Raw genomic sequence first — 19,400 nt, forward strand, 5'->3', positions numbered from 1 at the left:
TTTAGAAGTAATTCGGAATAAATTGATTAGCATCACTAAGGATGTGGGACAAGCCCTATAGAAGCAAGCAGGAATGGATCAAGAATTTCAAATATTACACCATTGGGTGTTAGAAATAATGGGACCGCTGACAAATCTAATTATGGGTAAGTTAAGATCACTGGTAGATGTTCTGAGAGATGTTTTAATGGAGATGAATCTTAAGATCTAGCATGCTGGGAAGGAGAATACTTGTGCGGGAAATAGTTAAGGAAGTCACAATATCAGTAAAACTGGGAGCATTGCCTGCAGTGTTAAGCAATTGGATGCAGGGTCAGGTTTCCAATTATGCTTGGTAACATCAGGAATGGTGATCAGTTTTAACACATGGGTGTATGCGCACCCATTGTCGTGCCAGCGTTGATCCTGCATAACGGTACTGACCAAACAGTCAACAGCCACTGACCCAAGAATATTAGATTTATTAGAAAGTATGTGGTAGAGGGAATACGACCAGAAGGAACTAACATTTTTATCTTGGAGAAGGGAATGTGTTTTCATTCTCTTGTATGTACAGTGACTTTGGATGGAGAAGAGTGCCTGATAGATCCAGGTATTGTGTTAATACCATTGAAGCTGATTCCAGTATCACCACCCTTCGGGTAGATGACATCTACTTTTGAGTACCTGCTGTCATGTATGAGAATGAAAAAGTGGACTTAAAATTGAATATCCACTTACAGCCAATTGATTTGCCGCCATCTGCTAGACAGTACAGCAACTGCTGGACTTTTCTGAAATTGCAAGACAGACTACTTAGAAAAGAAAGAAGAAAAGTTGCAAATTAAAGTAACTCATGAGGTCAAACAGTTGAAAGCTGTTGCACAGATAATTGAAAAGGAAGGACAAGTTAGCTGGTGGGAAATTTTCTTAGGATGGTTACCCACAGGAATGGGAATGCTAAATTTCATGTTACATTCAATTGTACTGTTTGGTTCATAAGTTTTAGTTATGATTGGAATGATAATGCTTGGTTGCTGAACATGATGTATGTACGTTAAAATATCATGTTTAAGACAAGAGGTAGCCATGAGGCAAGCACTCCCCTCTAGAGATGAACTATGATAGGCACCATGCCTTTGATCGTCCCTCACAAGCATGACATCTGGCAGTGATGCAGGATGGCAGGGCTTCGTAGATTTCTGATTCAGAGAGGTGACATTTGATCTAGTCCTAGACTTCGAGGTGGGGAGTGCAGCAGGAGTAGAGAGAATTCTCTTTTGTCCCCTTCTCCGGAACACCTTGGGTGAAACTGACCTTGCTGTCTGCAGAGCTGAGTGTTAACTTCGAGAACATGTGACTTGCTCTGCCATGCTGATTGTTGAATTGAGTGTTAACTGTGTGTTTATCTACTCTGCCACATTCATTGTAGAACTGAATGTTCTTGATTATAGTTTTTCTTTTCTTTACTTTCTCTCAAGTGGTCAGATAAGGGTTAACAAATATTTTAGAAGTTGCTCTAGTTGATTGTTGCTAGTTTGAATGTAACATTAAAGCTTGGCACTGGGGGGGGACCTCTCACTGCAGCTGTCCTAGGAAAATTATAAATAAATAAGGGGGGAGCTGAGTGAGGTGGAGGAAGAAAGGTCCAGACAGTGAATCCATTTCAGCACACTGAGCTCCCCAGTCATTGTAAGGTGAGACTTGCATTGGTTGTCATGGATAGCTAGCTTATAGTTAAGGAAATGCCTGTATGATTGCCCTTTGTTGTTATATAAAGTTTTGAAAGAAGACTCAGGCCATGTCTACACTTACAAGCTTACAGCGGCCGCTTAAGAGTGCTTGTGTAGCTGCATTATGCTGACAGGAGAGAGTTCACATCAACATCATAAAACCAGCTCAACGAGCGGCGGTAGCTATGTCAGTGGGAGAGCATCTCCCGCTGACACAGCGCTGTGCACACCAGCGCTTATGCTTGCAAAACGTACTTTGCCCAGGTTGTTCTTTTCACACCCCTGAGTGACAAACGTTTTGCTGATGTAAGTGCTAGTGTAGACATGGCCCTATACTTTATGTAGTCAGCCTACGCCATGACCACAGGTTAAACTCGTCAGAGAATCCTGGGTGAGTTGGTAATACCCCTCTTACCACCTTGTTCACAGGGACTTCCACTCTCTATTCAGGAGTAGGGGTGGCAAAGAGAAAAAGCATTGGCTTGGGGACCGATGGGAGTGTGATGCGTTTCTATGGATGATTGTGCTGATGCTGGTATCTAAGGTCATGGCATACTGTCAGGAATATGCAGGAAATCGGGAGGGGAATGAAGGGTGGTTAAGCAAAAATACTATTGGGATAGAAGAGACTAAAATTTATCATGAATAACCATAGTTGTAAAGAAGAGTCATAAAGAAAAATCAGTGAGAAAGGTACAAGCCTTATTACTGGCTTGCATTTCTAAGTCTATCATTGTGACAAAAAGGTTGGATAGTTCATTTTAAAAAAACTAGAGGCTAGATTAGTTACAGTGGAGCTTGTAAACTTGCTAGATCTTTCATGAAAGTTACAATATCCAAGAAGCCTTTACATAGCGGCTAGAGTTTTAACCTTGACCTTTTAATAATTTTAACATTTTCTCCAAGTTAGTATTTAAAAAAAAAAAAAGCCCTATGCACTTGTTCTTGTTGAGGACTAGTACAAAAAACACATGCAAAGTTTTTTGGACCAAAACATTTTTGAATTAAGCATGAAATGACAAAAGAATTTAAAAAAAAGTCAGTGTCTCATATCTCAAAACCAGCTTGTTCAATTAACCTCACACTTCCTAAAAATATTCTCCTCTGGCTAGAAATCAAACATGAAACATCCTCTCGCTCCCCACCCAACCTCTCCCAGAAAGAATAAGGAGGGGTCATAACTGGATTTGTAATGGAAACCATCTTAACCACCTTAATTATGGAGTCATGACTGTAGCTGCATAATAAAGCTGGCTGATATTTATTTTATTTGGTATAATAACTGTTAGTCTATAAATGGAACAGTGCTAGATGTTTGGGAATATTATTTGCCACTTTAATTGTTAAATGTTTTTTTTGGGATTACTCCAAACAGTTGTTCTTTTGACTTGAAGTTAAAACAATTCTGGCAGAGCACTAAAGGAGTTCCATGCTTTCCCTCATTAAGAATAGTGCTAACAGCATGCAGGATGTTTCCCTAAAGGATACTTGTATGAGGTCAAACGCTGAGTATAGCACTAATAATTGAACAACAAAAACTGATGCCTGTTTTCTACACTTTTCTTAACAGTACAGATTGTCCCAAAGGATGATTAAACGAGCAAACAGAGATACTGAAATAATGAGTCCCTTTTTTAATGTACAACTCTTAATTTATTATGTTGTGAATGTCCCACTTTGCTGATATTTTGAAAATGTTAACATTTGGAATATAGAATTCCTGCCCCTTGCCTCAATTTGGAATATATATCAAATATATCCTGTGAGGAAATGTGTAAAGTTTCTTTAAAATTTTAGCAGGAAGTCAGTCAGGAGAAGGACTGGGAAAGATTCTAGGCATAAGCTTTACAATGAAGCAGAGAGAGTAGCTTTTCATGATGACTGTTTTGTCTATTCTAATAAATGAATACTGTGACAATGTCACTAATGTATGCCAAATGCACACACCAAACTTAAGCACCCCAAACAACATGCTTTATAAATCATAAATTATATTTGTGGAAATATTTCAAAGTATATTCTGAGACTAGTTTGCATAAATGTAGTAATTCCATTATGCTCAAAAGATGAGAAGCACTTAACAAGCTTTACCTTCTTAGGCAACTGAAAGCAAATATTTATTATAGGGATTGAGGTAAATTAGGGTAGCCATGCATTTGATAGACATTCATACTGCACATAGTTAGGACTTGTGGGTGATGGAATGAAGTCCCTAAGGACCCAATCTAGATATTTGTCTAAGCATTAACCAGTTGGGGCCTGATTCTGATCTCTGTTACATCCATGCAAATCAAGGGAATTGTAAGATCTTCGGGACAGGGACAGTCTCTTCTGCAGCATGCCTAGAACAGTGGGGCCCTGACCTGTTTGGAGCCTCTCTGCCCTACTGTAATACAAATGAATAATAATGAGTGTAGGTAGGGCCTTGTCTAGCTGAGCTTTTCCATTGCATTATGGCTGGTGTTCCTTTACTGGTAGTAGCAGTGGTAGAAACTCTTGCAAAGGAGATCATGAGTTACCATCAGTTTTTTACCACCATGTCTACACTTCCTCTCAACAGGATTAGATGACATTGTTATAAAAATGTCAGCATCTTGTGTTGACTGGTGCTCCCATGGTTGCTGTGCTTGGATGAGCTGCAGTGATGGGTGCAGCAGTGGAATTACTTATGAAAAATCTCAGTGTTGACACAGTCTAAGAGCACAGAATGTCTCCTCCGTAGGCACTTCCTATACTAGAAAAAGAACTACATTGTGACATTTAGTTATGGCCAAACAGTGTTATAATATGGCTTATTCTTGCTTGTGGCCTTGTCCTCTTTAGGGACACTGCAGTTCTAATTAATATGGTGTGTACAACACTGGAAGCCAGTCTCCACCAAGGCTCCCAGCATTGTTGCATTCGCCAGTGTAGACAAGGCCCATGTGTTGATGGGTGGGGAAGTGTTATTGTGCTGCTAAAGGAACATGTTTTAGCTTAGATATTTACCTGCGTCATAACGTGGGATGCTAGCATGAATGTTCATTTTCCCCTCTGTCCAAATAGGCAAGATTAAGCCATGTTTAAACATGGTTATTTTTGTAGTGTCTGCAGAGCTCTGTTGACTAGAAACTGTACTGATTGATAAGTTTCTGCATAATGACATACAAGCATTTTCCCATTGTTGTGTTTTTGTTCTCACTGCTTTATTCTTTATCTTCCTTATACGATAAACATCTCGTACTGGAGCTAACCTTCACAACTCCTTTTTATGTATATTTCTAAAATAAAACAACCTTTACATTCAAGAAAAGAATATACAGTTCTGAAATAAGAGAAGTGAGAATAGTTATCCACAGTTGATTTTAAGCAAGTTATAAAAGTATTGCAGCAAAATAAGTGAATGACGTGTTTAATCATCTGCTTGAAAGCTGAAATGGTCTAAAAATAAACTTAGTAAGGCATAATAAATAATTGTAGAAGGATCACCCATGAAGATAATTCAGTATCCTTTAAATACATAAAGGGGAAGAGATCAATGAAGGAAGTCATTGGCCTATTGAAAGATATTAGGGAGAACTTAACACAGGAACACGTTTGAGCAGAAAAATTAATCAAGTTCACCTCCTCCCTCTTCATGAACAAGAGCCAGGTAATATGCCAGAAATGGAAACAAAGTTTCTTGACGAGGATACTGAAAAATTCAAGAATTATCAGTGTACAAGCTGCTGTTTATCCAATCTAATTTTGTTGATAGACTTTGTTTTTAAACACAGTTGATTAAAAATAGCTAAATGGTGACTTTTCTTAGCCAGTGTCATTACTCTTTCAGATCTTTGGGATTCTTTCCCTTCTTAATTCAGTCTTGATGAACTATTCTATTCTCCTATTCTCTCCCCACCCTCCTAAACCATTTCCATTCTCTTCCAAGCAGCAAGCATAGTTAGCAAACTTAAAACCTCTTCTCTTACTGACTGCTGCAGTATTCATAATATCTGTGTGAGAATTTAAAGAATTGTTTCCATTGTGAATATGCAGTGATCTAAACTTAATTCAACCACTGTTCAACAGGATATAATCAATGAAATAATTGGTTATCAGCTGAACTCTGGAAGAATTAGTGAGATGAGAACTATGAGGCTAAGAGGCTAAGAGGAGACTTGGGATATGCAATAAATTCAGGGTTTCTCAAAGTTTTTCATAGTACGGGTCAGCTTATAATAGATACCTTGTGTAGTGTACATCACTCCACCCATTGACTGGACCCCTCCCTTCCCATTTGTAATGCTGTAACATCACTGCAGCAGTTGCTTACATGGAAAATTGATATTAGGGAAGGATATAGTGTGTGTTAGCTGTCTTTTAATACAGTTATTAGTAGCTGGAATTTGGAGGAGCCAGCATGATGTGAGCAGTAAGTTCTCTAGCGTCCACAGGCAAGTGCTATACACATCACCTGTAGCTTACAGACCACAGTTTGGGAACAAACCCAGGAAGAAAATGAGAGGGTCAAGAGAAACCTTGGAGGACTCTATCATCAGATGGCAAATGTGTCATAAGAACTGCACTCCAGTGAACAAAACTGATACAGAATAGAGTATAACCAGATTTGATCCTCTTTGTGTTGAATCCATCTGATCGGAGACCCAGGCTGTCTGGGGCAGAGGGATGATCCTGACTGCCTCTTTCATATCACTGAAAATCCATATTTCTGTGATTAGCTGGCCACCAGTGACAACTGTGGGTATTCCTCCTCTCTTCTGCCAGTCAGGTAGGCCGCCCAGGCACAAACAAGGCTCCCTTACAAATAACATTGAGCTTGTCCTTAATTTTCTGTTGTGATGTAAGGTAATGTGCTCTCTCCCTTCCAAGGGCCTTTTGCCCTGTTTCTACAACACTCTCTCCTTCCAAGAATGGAAAGCAAAGCATCAGGAGTCAAGCTGAGATCTTTCATGCACGCATGATGTTACAAAGCCACTACACTGACTTGAAACTTCAGCTTTTTTCTTTCCTGATCAAGGACCAAATCCTGCTTCACTTGCTCCATGGGCACAGAGCTGTGAAGCTGCTCTAGATATGCAGCCCTGCACCTCCCCCAGAGTTGGAGCCTGAGACTCCATTCCCACTGTCCTATATCAGTGAGGATGCAGAAGGGTGATGTGGGGAGAGGAGGTGCCTCCTCTAGCTTCCTTGTGCGTGGAAGGAAGTTTCCCAGAGTGACAGACAGGTAGATAGCAAGGGGAGAAGGCTGAGCAAGACTGAAGATCAGACCTCTTGAGTCCATGGAAAATAGACCAGGTCACCCCTCGAACATGTGGAGGACTGAGTTCCCCCTTCCAGATCCCCTGGTCTCAGAGGTCTAGTGAGATGGGGGGACAGGGAGCTCATATGAGTTCTTTCCCTTCTCTGCTGTGGTTCCTGACCACAGTGCAGCAGCCAACCAGTCACTTTGTTGCTACTAAAAGAAAAGGAGTACTTGTGGCACCTTAGAGGCTAACAAATTTAGATTGTAATGGGTTTTTTACCTTCAGTCCTTTTGGTATGATGTCCATCTGTTTGCATTTGGAAAGGAAGATGATGTCTGTCTATATCTGTACGAGTTTTTTCATGACGTTGATAGATTTCCACTCCATATGGCTAAATTCAGTGCCTTGCATAATGACAGGTCTCTGAAACCTGCCTTTGTTGCTACTGCCCATCATGACCACTAGAGGGATTGGTGAGGCTGGCTCAGGGCACCCCTCCACAGGAATAAAGGAGTCTGCACCTTTTTAGTTTTGGCCTCAGATTTTTAAGTAGTGTAAAATTTGTCATATAACAGTGAATGTGACATCAAATCTGATATCCCATCCTCAGCACAGGCCTCTAGTGGATACTTTGGCGGAAGAACATCTCCTTTCACCCCCATCTGCCATGCTACAATGTACTTGACCAGTTGTGCAATGCTGTACAAAGGGAAAAATTCCTTCTTCACTCCTGTATTGATCAGCTAATGCCCAGTGGGATTTGATTACTCCTATTAACATATCACAAGTGGGTAAACTTAGCATTTGATTACCCCTCAGCTCAGGAAACTAATACTTTTTTACCGCAATTGTTATTGGTCATAGTTTTCCAGCCCCCTTTAAAAATTCATCTAGAATATTTGACTCTTTGATTTGTTGAATTCAACAGAATGACTAAATTTTTGTGACAAAAGTCAATGCAAGAGTATAGAATTGATCATGGAACATCTATAAGAGATGCTTCAAGTAGGAGCAAAAGACAGGTATGAGGCCACAGGTGTATAAAATTCATCACCAAGTATGAGCTTTGTACAGAAGAGATGGCATTTGTGACATTTTGTTAGTTGCCGCTTTTATCTTTGAAATTTTGTCTTTAAATTAGCTATAAGACCAATGCTATCTTTAACCTTGCCGTGTGTATGAAAGCCTGAAAGCAGAGCAGAATTGTGACTGAGTTATACAATAGTGGAAAGGATGCTATAGAGACTGTTAAAAACTCAATAGATTTTCACCTGCCTTTTTCCATGCTGAATTTATACCTTGTACTTTAGTTAACAACAAACATTGCTGCATCATTGTGTCTTCATATAGTTGGGGAGGCAAATTAGAGCCTTGACTGAAGGTGCCATTCTATTTTGGTAACTTTTAAATAAAGGTTTTTGGATAAAATAAGCAAGTGTATAAACAAAATGCCAACAAAGTACTAAAACATGCAGATATGAGCATTTTAGTACCTCAAATAAACGACCACAGCATATACAGCAGAATCCATCCTTAAAAAAGTAGCGGGGGGAGAAGTGGGAGGAAGGGAATGTAGAGGAATTGTAATTCTTGATGGTGAGAAAGCATTATGTTAACTAGCAGAGGACCCTTCAGGCGCATACCATAATTACACACAACATATGTGGGTCTTGTCTATATGAGACATTTGTAGTGGTTTAACTAATTATATGATATTAAACCTGTGTACTTAAACCAGTGCAAAAGGTTCTGTGGATATGCTTATTTCAGTTTAGTTTGTCACTTAAGAATCTGTTTAAATGGAGATAAACATTTCTTAAACTGCATTAAGATTGTTCATGCGGGTTTGCGCTGGTTTAACTAAATCAGTTCAAAAGCTGATTTGAGTAAAACTGGATGGAGCAGCTTGCCTGTGTAGACATGGCACAAGTTGTATTCTCTCCTAAAAGTTGTTTCAAGACTCCAAAAAGCTGTATAACTCAACATGGCATATTGACTCAGTCTTTGAAAAGTTGCTACAGTGAATCAAAACAATAGCAAATAAAACACTTTTTAAACTTAAAGACCTCTATGAAGATTTTGGTTTAATGCTCTGTTTGGCCTTGTTAGCGGTCTCCGTTGTGCACGGGCCAGTGTTTAGTATTACTATAGCTCTTTTTTAAAAAGCTTTTCTCACAACAGGATATCCAAATCACTGATGTCTGAGGAAAGCTGGCTCTAGATTCAGCTTTCTTTCTGCATGCTGTTATAAAATTAACCTTTGACTTCACTCCATCCCCAAATATGTAAACCTTAGGACACTACCACAGCAAATAAGCAGCTGGTGGATAGTTTTAAAGAACTTTAAGCTTTCGTATAATCAACTTCAGTTTCTAGTACTTATCACCGAAACAGAACTTTGTTAATGTGAATCTAATAAAAGCTATTTTCCTGAGTCTGCAGAAAACTTGAATTGAAATAAAGACTGAGAATGGTGAAAGATATTAATCTTAATAGGGTGTCAACTCTGAAATCTAATGATCACATTTATATTAGGGCGGCTGATTAATTGCAGTTAACTCATGTGATTAACTCAGTAATTAATCATGATTAATCAGTTTTAATCACACTGTTAAACAATAGAATACCAATTGAAATTTATTAAATATTTTGGATGTTTTCTACATTTAATATATCTGTCTTATTCTGTGTTGTAATTGAAATCAAAGTGTAAATTTTTGTTTACAAATATTTGCACTATAAAAATGATAACCAAAAGATAGTATTTCAGTTCTTCATACAAGTATTGTAGTGCAATCTCTGCTGTGAAAGTGTCACTTACAAATGTAGATTTTTTTTGTTACATAACTGCCCTCAAACAAAACAATGTAAAACTTCAGAGCCTAAAAATCCACTCAGTCCTACTTCTTGTTCAGCCAATTGCTAAGACAAACAAGTTTGTTTACATTTACTGGAGATAATGCCGCCCTCTTATTATTTACAATGTTACCGGAAAGTGAGAAAAGGCATTTGCATGGCACTTTTGTAGCCAGCATTGCAAGGTATTTACGTGCCAGATATGCTAGGCATTCGTAGGCCCCTTCATGCTTCGGCCACCATTCCAGAGGACATGCTTCCATGCTGATGATGCTTGTTAAAAAAAAACAGTGTTAATTAAATTTGTGACTGAACTCCTTGTGGGAGAATTATATGTCTCCTGCTCTGTTTTACCCACATTCTGCCATATATTTAATGTTATAGCAGTCTCAGATGATGACCCAGCACGTTACTCATTTTAAGAACACTTTCACAGCATATTTGACAAAACACAAAGAAGGTACCAATGTGAGATTTCTGATGATAGCTACAACACTTGACCCAAGGTTTAAGAATCTGAAGTGCCTTCCAGAATTTGGGAGGGACTGCTTTCAGAAGTCTTAAAAGAGCAACACTCCGATGCAGAAACTACAAAACCCGAACCACCAAAAAAGATCAACCTTCTGCTGGTGGCATCTGACTCAGATGATGAAAATGAACATGCGTCAGTCTGCACTGCTTTGGATTGTTATCAAGCAGTACCAGTCATCAGAATGGACGCATGTCCCCTGCAATGGTGGTTGAAGCATGAAGGGACATATGAATCTTCAGCACATCTGGCACGTAAATATCTTGCGATGCCGGCTACAACAATGCCATGAGAATGCATCAAGTGACATTGTAAAGAAGAATCGGGCAGCATTATCTCCTGCAACTGTAAACAAACTTACCCATTTGTCTGGGCGATTGGCTGAACAAGAAGTAGTACTGAGTGTACTTGCAGGCTCTAAAATTTTACTTTGTTTTATTTTTGAATGCAGGGGTTTTTTTGTACATAATTCTACCTTTATAAGTTCAACTTTCATGATAAAGAGTTTGCACTACAGTACTTGTATTAGGTGAATTGAAAAATACAATTGTGTTTTTATAGGCCGGATACTTGTAATCAAAAATAATAAAGTGATCACTGTACACTTTGTATTCAGTCTTGTAATTGAAATCAGTATATTTGAAAATGTATAAAACATCAAAAAAATTAAATAAATGGTATTCTATTATTGTTTAACATTGTTATGAATCCAGATTAATTTAATCATGTGATTAATTTTTTTAATCACTTGACAGCCCTAATTTAAACATTAACCCATTTGATTGTTTTACTGCCGTTTGTGTTTGTAGAAACATTCAGTTAATTATCTGGTCCAGTTGGATATTCCAGTAGTTCTCTAATTTTGTCATCCTGGGGACAAGCTTACAAGAGAGATCCTCCAACCCACATCAACCCATTAATTTGCCATTGCTTTATAAGTGTTTAATTTTGAGGATCAGGAAAGGCACCCCACTCTGTTGGTGGTGAGCGTTGCTGTAGTCCAATTTTATGAAAGGATGTTCCACAGGAGTCCAGTTACAGGTTTTAAATAATAGGGATGAGAGGGTAGCTTAGTGGCCTAAACATCAGATTAATTTTTCTAGACCAATACCTGTACCATCTGCAGGTTCAAATTCTTACAGGCAAATTTCACAACACTCACTCATTTACCCTTGAGTGATGCCCTGCCTTCCCCCTCCCATCCTGCAGCACAGCTGATATCTCATTCCTGTTGAAGTGCAAGGGGTGAACAGGATTTCCCCGGCTGTTCTTTCTGTGGCCACTGTGTGGTGGCAGCAAATCCCAGTACTGCATTTCCGATTGCTGTACCCAGTGCCCTGTGTCCTGCTGCACAATGTAGGAGGGAGTCAGCACTGTCTCATTTAGCCATCTCCCAGCAGTGGAAGTATTAAGAGATTGAGGGTGGGGAGGAGAGAGGAAGGAAGTGTGGGGAGAAAGAATGAAAACAAGACTGACGGGGGAGTAGGAACAGACAAATAATATGCAGGAAGAGAGAAAATAGACTCATTATTGCCAACCCTGAGAGTTTAAGAGTTATAAATTACTGGCTGAAAGCATGAGATTATGTAGAAATGTAGAAAAGAGTCTACATTCAAAATTTACACTAAAGTTTAATTGGCTGTGTTTCTTGGTCTTCTGCATTTTTTTAACCTTAAGGAGGTAGCCCCTTAGCCCCAATTTGGGTGCAATCATTTCAAGCTGAAATTTCAGTATGCATATGCAGAAATGTGATTCCCCACCACACCTCAGGCAGGCACGGGAGCTTCCATTTACCTACTCTAATCCCACAGATTGGACAGCTGCAGTTCTGTCACTGTCCATCCCCTTCCCATAGTACTGGTCTGTCTCCCTCACAGCTCCTTCCCTTAATCTCCCGTCTCTCTCCTCAGCCTCCTGGCCCCATCTTCCTTTCTGCTCCTCACAAATTCCTGCTTCTTGTGTGTAACTGTCTGGCAACATCTTATGTATTTGCAGTTTCCAGCTATACTAGTAATGTTGAGATGACTGTCTGTTTTAGGGGGTGTGCCCCCTAGTTGCTCCAGCTTTAAAATGAAATGAACTTTGAAAGAAAATCATCACCAACATTAACGCAAACTGAAATTTTGGCTATTTGTTTAGATTTCAGTGGGGAGTGACAAGGAGTGTACTGCTAAAATCTGTTGTCAGTTTTGATCTCTGAATCGGGTCCCTGTAAGAACTTGCTTGAAAATCTTTCTGCTGAATATTTCTACTGAATGTATTGGGACTGTGTGCAGAAGATCTGTTTGCTAGAAAAAAAGTTACTCAATCTTTCAGTTTTCAAAATGCATGAGAACGTTAGCATAGCTCATTACTGCCGTTCATTGCATTTCTCTAGTAGGATAACTGGTGGTGATGGAAGATTAAATGAACTATTGTTGACATACAGTAAATGTAACAAAACATGCCAAAACCTCTTCTCAGTTCTGATACACTGTATCTGTATTTGTAGAAAGTGCTACTAGAAATAATTAGAGATCTTTAATTGGACTTCTCCGTGTGGGTACAGGGAAAATAAAATAAATTACATAAAAGCAGCCTTATAAACAACTGTTACCGGCAGCACAATCCATAAATAATCCTATTTTGGAATATATCCAAAACAAGAGCAGAAGGGGAAAGGTATTGTTGGATGGAATAGTGAAATGGGATGGAATTTTTCACCTTGGGGATTATTTGCTGAGAGTAGCGGATGTCCTTCCATTAAGCTAAAACATAACATATTTAAACATCCTTTTACCTGCACATAAAAACACCTTATTTCAAGGTCGTGGGTCATTTAAATGTCATCTTTGAACTACTTTTGGCAGAGAGGGGGCTTTTAGAAAGACTTATACCAGGGGTTCTCAAACTTCATTGCACTGCGACCCCCATCTGACAACAAAAATTACTACATGACCCCAGGAGCGGGGACTAAAGCCCAAGCCCTGCCGCTCCAGGCAGCGGAGCCGGAGCCAAAGCCCAAGCCTCACCGGCCAGGGCTAAAGCCCCCAGGCTGTGGCTTCGGCCTCAGATCCCATCAAGTCTAACGCCAGCCCTGGCAACCCCATTACAATGCGGTCCTGACCCACAGTTTGAGAACTGCTGCCTAATACTATGGTCAAGTATGATTATTTTTATGGAAAAAATAGCGAAGTAGTCATTACCAGGGAGCCCAGAAATGCTATTGGAAGTGGAAACAGCTCCAAATGGGTGAGTAATTTGAGCTACCAAATAAACTAGACATATTTGGAAGACAATATACAAAACATTATGTAAGCATAAATATTATAATTCTGAAAGAAGGAGACCCTAACCAAAATCGTGGAAGGGTTGAATGAAAGCAAATGGCAAACCAGATGTTTTTGTTTAATGCTTCTGAGCGAAAGTTAGTGAAAGTGAAACAGGCAGTGTGAGAAGTGGGAGTTGAGAGGTATGTGGGGATGATCAGAATGTAGGACAAAGTAAAGGAAAGAGAAACAGGATGTGTGTGCAGGAGGTAGAAATTGAAGAAGGAAAGAGGAAGCTGTGGATGGGTGAATTTAGGGAATGGGTTGGTGTGATCAAGGGAATGATGAATAAGGAATTTGGGCGCTCACTTGATCTCTTTTGGCAGAAGTAGTTGATTAGGCCCCTGATCCTTCATTCCCCGTTGATTGTCCAGGCCAAAGACAGCAGAAATGTGCTCTGACAGAGGTTCCCATGTGTAATGCTGCTATATCTGGTAGCTCACTGCTTATATACAGAATGAGAGAAAATGTCGTAATGAATTGTTGGTCACATATCACTGCATCATAACAGAGTACAAGATGAGCCTGGGAAAGGATAAGTGGTGAAATCCAACAGTTTCTACAACTTATAGGTTAATAAACCTTTTGGGGGATTCTGATTGAGCACATTCCTTTTACCAGCCTTTTATACTCATGTTCAAAATGCTTTATTTACATTGTAGATTTTTAGGTGTAGCCTTAGATTGTTCTAGCTTTTCTCCCCAATCACAGGGGGCATAATCAGAGGCAGCCTCTAATGGCTCTTCACCAGTGAAGAGCATTTTAGGGTGGCTTCTGAACAATGAACCTATTTCCCTTACCCTGCCAGCATCATCAAAATAGCATAAAAAGGACACAGTTGTTCTTAAATATCCTTGTAGGTCACCATTAAGCAGTTTATTAATGCTGTAGTATGACAGGCCTTCTATAGGCTGATTCCCCCCCGCCCCAAACCCTCTCTCTGTTCCCCTCTCGATCACATTGAACAGCACCACCATTTTCCCTGTTGCTCATATACATATTCTTGGCTTTATTTTTTGACTTTCCTTTGATCCAGGCTGCATCTAAATTTGCTGCATCTTCCTACACATCATCTCCAGGAGTGAAATCCTGGTCCTGCTGAAGTCAATGGCAAAACCCCCATCAACTTCAGTAGGGCCAAGATTTCACCCCAAGATTCAATCTTTCCTCACTGCCCACACTGCCAAAACTCTTGTCTAAGGCCATATCATCTTGTGTCTTGAATACAGCAGTCTCTCCTCTCTGGCCTCCCGGAAGTGTATTCAAAATACAGCTGCTAAAATAATTTTCCTGGCATGTTGCTGTGATTGTCAACCTGCTTTTTTAACTCTCTCCTTTGGCTGTTTATCTTCGAACATGTCAAGTACAAACTTCTTGTCTGCATTGTCAAAGTTCTTCACATTTTAGCCCCACCATACCTATCTGCTCTATTACGTTACTGCAGTGGCTCTCAACCTTTCCAGACTACTGTACCCCTTCCAGGAGTCAGATTTGTCTTACATCCCCAAGTTTCACCTCACTTAAAAACTACTTGCTTACAAAATCAGACATAAAAATACAAAAATGTTAGTACACTGACTGAAAAATTGTTTGCTTTCTCATTTTTACAATTATAAAATAAATCAATTGGAATATAAATATTGTATTTACATTTCAATGTATAATATATAGAGCAGTATAAACAAATCCTTGTATGAAATTTTAGTTTGTTCTGACTTTGGTAGTGCTTTTTATTTAGCCTGTTAGAATACTAAACAAATATCTAGATGAGTTGACATACTCCCAGAAGATCTCCCCGTACCTCCAGGGAGAACAGCTGCCTTACACTCTGCCAGCCTCAATTGCCTGCTTATGGGCACTTATCATATACTTTCCCTAATTCAGCCCCTTACAAAGGAGGACGAAACTCCCAGTCCAAATCTGTCAAGCTACCAAGTGATCTTCCTTCAAGTCCCTCCTTAAATCTCAGCTTAAATCTTCGGTAATGCATACAGAAAACTGCAATCTGGTAAGTGCTAAGCAGGTAGTGAGTTGTGTTTAGTACAGTTCACTGCAAATTGTATACACAGCTAGTCTATGCTAAAACAGCATATGTCATAAATATAAAGGGAAGGGTAACCACCTTTCTGTACACAGTGCTATAAAATCCCTCCTGGCCAGAGGCAAAACCCTTTCACCTGTAAAGGGTTAAGAAGCTAAGGGAACCTAGCTGGCACCTGACCCAAAATGACCAATGGGAGGACAAGATACTTTCAAATCTGGAGTGGGGGGAACAAAGGGTTGGTCTGTCTGTGTGATGCTTTTGCCAGGAACAGATCAGGAATGCAGCCTTACAACTCCTGTGAAGTTAGTAAGTAATCTAGCTAAAAATGCTTTAAATTTCCTTTTGTTTAATGGTTGGTAAAATAAGCTGTGCTGGATGGAATGTATATTCCTGTTTTTGTGTCTTTTTGTAACTTAAGGTTTTGCCTAGAGGGATTCTCTATGTTTTAAATCTGATTACTCTGTAAGGTATTTACCATCCTGATTTTACAGAGGTAATTCTTTTACCTTTTCTTTAATTAAAATTCTTCTTTTAAGAACCTGATAGATTTTTCATTGTTCTCAAGTTCCAAGGGTTTGGGTCTGTGTTCACCTGTACAAATTGGTGATGATTATTATCAAGCCTTCCCCAGGAAAGGGGGTGGAGGGCTTGGGGGGATATTTTGGGGGAAGACGTCTCCAAGTGGGTTCTTTCCCTGTTCTTTGTTTAACACGCTTGGTGGTGGCAGCATAGGGTTCAAGGATGAGGCAAAGTTTGTACCTTGGGGAAGTTTTTAACCTAAGCTGGTAAGAATAAGCTTAGGGGGTCTTTCATGCAGGTCCCCACATCTGTAGCCTAAAGTTCAGAGTGGGGAAGGAACCTTGACAGCATAGTATTTGTTAGCCCATCTTTTCTCTTCCTGCTTGCCCCTCTTACTTGTTTGTTTAATTTACCTGTTATGTCTTGCTTTTTTAAGTTGTAAGCTCTTTGAGGCAGGGTCTATGACTTATATACCATACGTTGCTGGAAAACAAAGCCCCCACCTGGTGGTACCACAATATAAATTATTAATATTAAAAGATCCTCTTCATAGGTGTGAATTTCACCCTAGCTACAGGATGTAAGGAACGAATCAATTAATTGCTGTGATATATCTTGATTTTAGTAAGGCTTTTGACAGAGTCATGCATGACATTCTCATAAACTAGAAAAATGTGGTCTAGATAAAATTACTACAAGGTGGATGCAAAACTGGTTGAACAACGTGTGATGTGGTGCAACTCAACACTGCGACACCTGCTCCTTGCTGTCCTGGGGTTCAACTCTGCTAGCCAGTGCTCCCTCTTCCGGTGGTGTCTCACCATCGTCACTCCCAGGACCACAGCATCCTCTTCATGGAATAGCCCTCCAGCTGTGCCACACGCTGTGCTCCCCCTTCCGGGGGACCTGCAGTCATCTGTCCAGCCACTTCCCTCAGTGGCAGCTGCAGCTCAATGTCTGGCCAATGCCTCAGTGGCAAGCGGTGGAGGGGAACGGATCCAGGCCCACCCACTACTCTGGGTGCTGGCCCAGGGACCCTGTAGATGGCCACCCTGCTGCATCCCCTCCAGCTCCTCAGCAGATCTCCCTGACCTACTTCCCCATGGCCCCAGCACCTTCTGTGCCTTTGCCTCAGCGCCTCAGCCTGCAGATCCCTGCAGCCCACCAGGAGCTGCCTTTTGCTCCCTCGGTCTCTGCCTGCAGCACTGCTCTGTCCAGGGTTCTTGCTGCCTTCAGCCTATAAGGCAGCCAGTCCTCCTCCCTCTTCAAGCTCTAGGGAGTGACTGAAGGTGCTTTGTCCTGCAGCTCTTCTTATATGGGCCTGCTGGGCTGTGATGGCTGCTCCTCTCAGCCCTTCTCTGGTTGGCTGCCTCCTGCGCAGCTTCCCAAGGGCTCTATTAACCCTTTGGAGCCCAATGTGGGCAGGCGCCCCATCACATACCCTCCCCCTTAAGACCGACTTCCCTGGTGGGGGGAGGTTACCTCCCCTGCTTCCCCTGCAGCTGTGCTCCCAGGGTGTCCATCTCCTATCTGAGGTTCTCTATTAGGAGGAGCAACTTGTCATTCTCCTCCCTGGTGTCCCTAAATTTCTCTATGTGCACCTCTGCACTGTCTTGTACAAGGCCAGCTCGGTGGCTTTCAGCCTCTCCCATAGCCCTGGCTCTTGCTCTGCTGGCTCTCCCAGTACCCCTTCTCCCAGGGTCTGAGTTCCCAGCTCCCTTCGATTGGTCTCTGTATAAGTCCCCACATCCTTCAGCTGGATGTCTAAGGGACTTATCCTTCTCTTCCGTTTCTCCTTTCTCTCCTGCCTGGCCTCTTTGGCCTTCTCCACCATCTTGGTGCACTCCCTCTGGGTATCTGGCATCTCCTTCTGTTCCTTTCTATCTCCTTTTCCCTTCTGCTGGCTTGGGTCCCCTTTCTCATCCCCAATCGGGATGCTGCCCTTCCCTGGGCTCCTGTTCTGTCTGTGAGGGCACTGCCTCTTCACATGCCTTGATTCTCCACAGGTGAAACAAGCATCCCCCCTTCCTTTTCTCTTCACAGGTCGGGGACCTTAGGGTTTCCCTGCTCTCTTTCTTTTGGGGATAGACTTCTCCTCTTCCCGATAGGGGCACACGCTATTCAAGTGTCCCCTCTACCCACAGACATAACGCTGCCCTTCTTGGCCTCCTGGCCTGACCCTGGAACCTGTCTTCTTGCTCCAGGCTCTCTGGCCCCTGATCACCTCCTGGAGGGTCTTGAGCAGATAACGCTGCTCTTCTGCTAGTTGCCTCAGGCATTCCTGCAAGTATCCCATTGTTGCTGCTGGTTCTCCAGGATCTGCCTCACCAGGGCCTGAATCCCTCTTGGTTACTCTTCAACCCCCTTCATTGGAAGCGGCAACTTTGAGGTCCAGCCTGGGAAGGTGCACCTGCCTTCTGCCAAAAAGGCCTCCGTACATGGCAGCTCCATAGTTCCTTTACCCCCCAAGTATCCCTTAAATAGTCTTTCAAACTCCCCTTCTAACAGGGGCAGCTGTCAAACAGTCTCTGAGTCTCTCACTCAGTCCCCTTCCCTCAGGAGCGACTGAATGCCTACATTCGCCACCACATGTGATGTGGTTTGACTCACCACTGTGGCGCCCCTGCTGGCTGTCCTGGGGATCGCATCTGCTAGTCGGTGTGCCCTCTTCTGGTGGCATCTCACCACTGTCACTTCTGATCCAGGGACCCATGTCACTCACAGGATTGTGGCATCCCCTTCATGACACAGCCCTCCGGCTGTGCCGCACTCTATGCCCCCCCCTGTGATTTTTAAGAACAGGATAGATATGTCATGAATGGTCCTGCCTCAGCATGGGGGATGGACTCAATGATACTTTGGGGTCTCTTAAAGCCCTACATTTTTATGATTCTGTGATTTCCCACAAAAGAGAAGATGTGGGAATCTTGGGCTGAAATCAATACTTTCCAGTAATAACTAAATGGAATAATGCAAATTCATATTTTCTTGTTATTTGAAGAGCAAAAATCAAATGATCATGTGGCTCTTGGTCCGCACACTATATGCACCATGGCTTTGTGTCTCACTTAGTCAGTTTCACCACAGGCTGTATTGAAGGAAAGTACAGCCAGACAGACTCAAGGAGAGAGAAAAATTATCTGGAAAATTGGTCTTTTAGCCATTGTGTGTGTTCACTCATCAAAAATACTCAATAGTGGGGACTGC

At 41.4% G+C, this 19,400-nt stretch overlaps 1 protein-coding gene across 1 annotated transcript in view; it reads left to right on the top strand.

The window, feature by feature from the left end:
* The window catches only part of TSNAX (translin associated factor X), a 44,188-nt gene that overhangs the window by 17,666 nt on the left and 7,122 nt on the right, over positions 1-19,400 (top strand). The window lies entirely within an intron of this gene.

This window comes from Lepidochelys kempii, chromosome 3 (assembly GCF_965140265.1).
Source record: "Lepidochelys kempii isolate rLepKem1 chromosome 3, rLepKem1.hap2, whole genome shotgun sequence".
NCBI classification, from domain to species: domain Eukaryota; kingdom Metazoa; phylum Chordata; order Testudines; family Cheloniidae; genus Lepidochelys; species Lepidochelys kempii.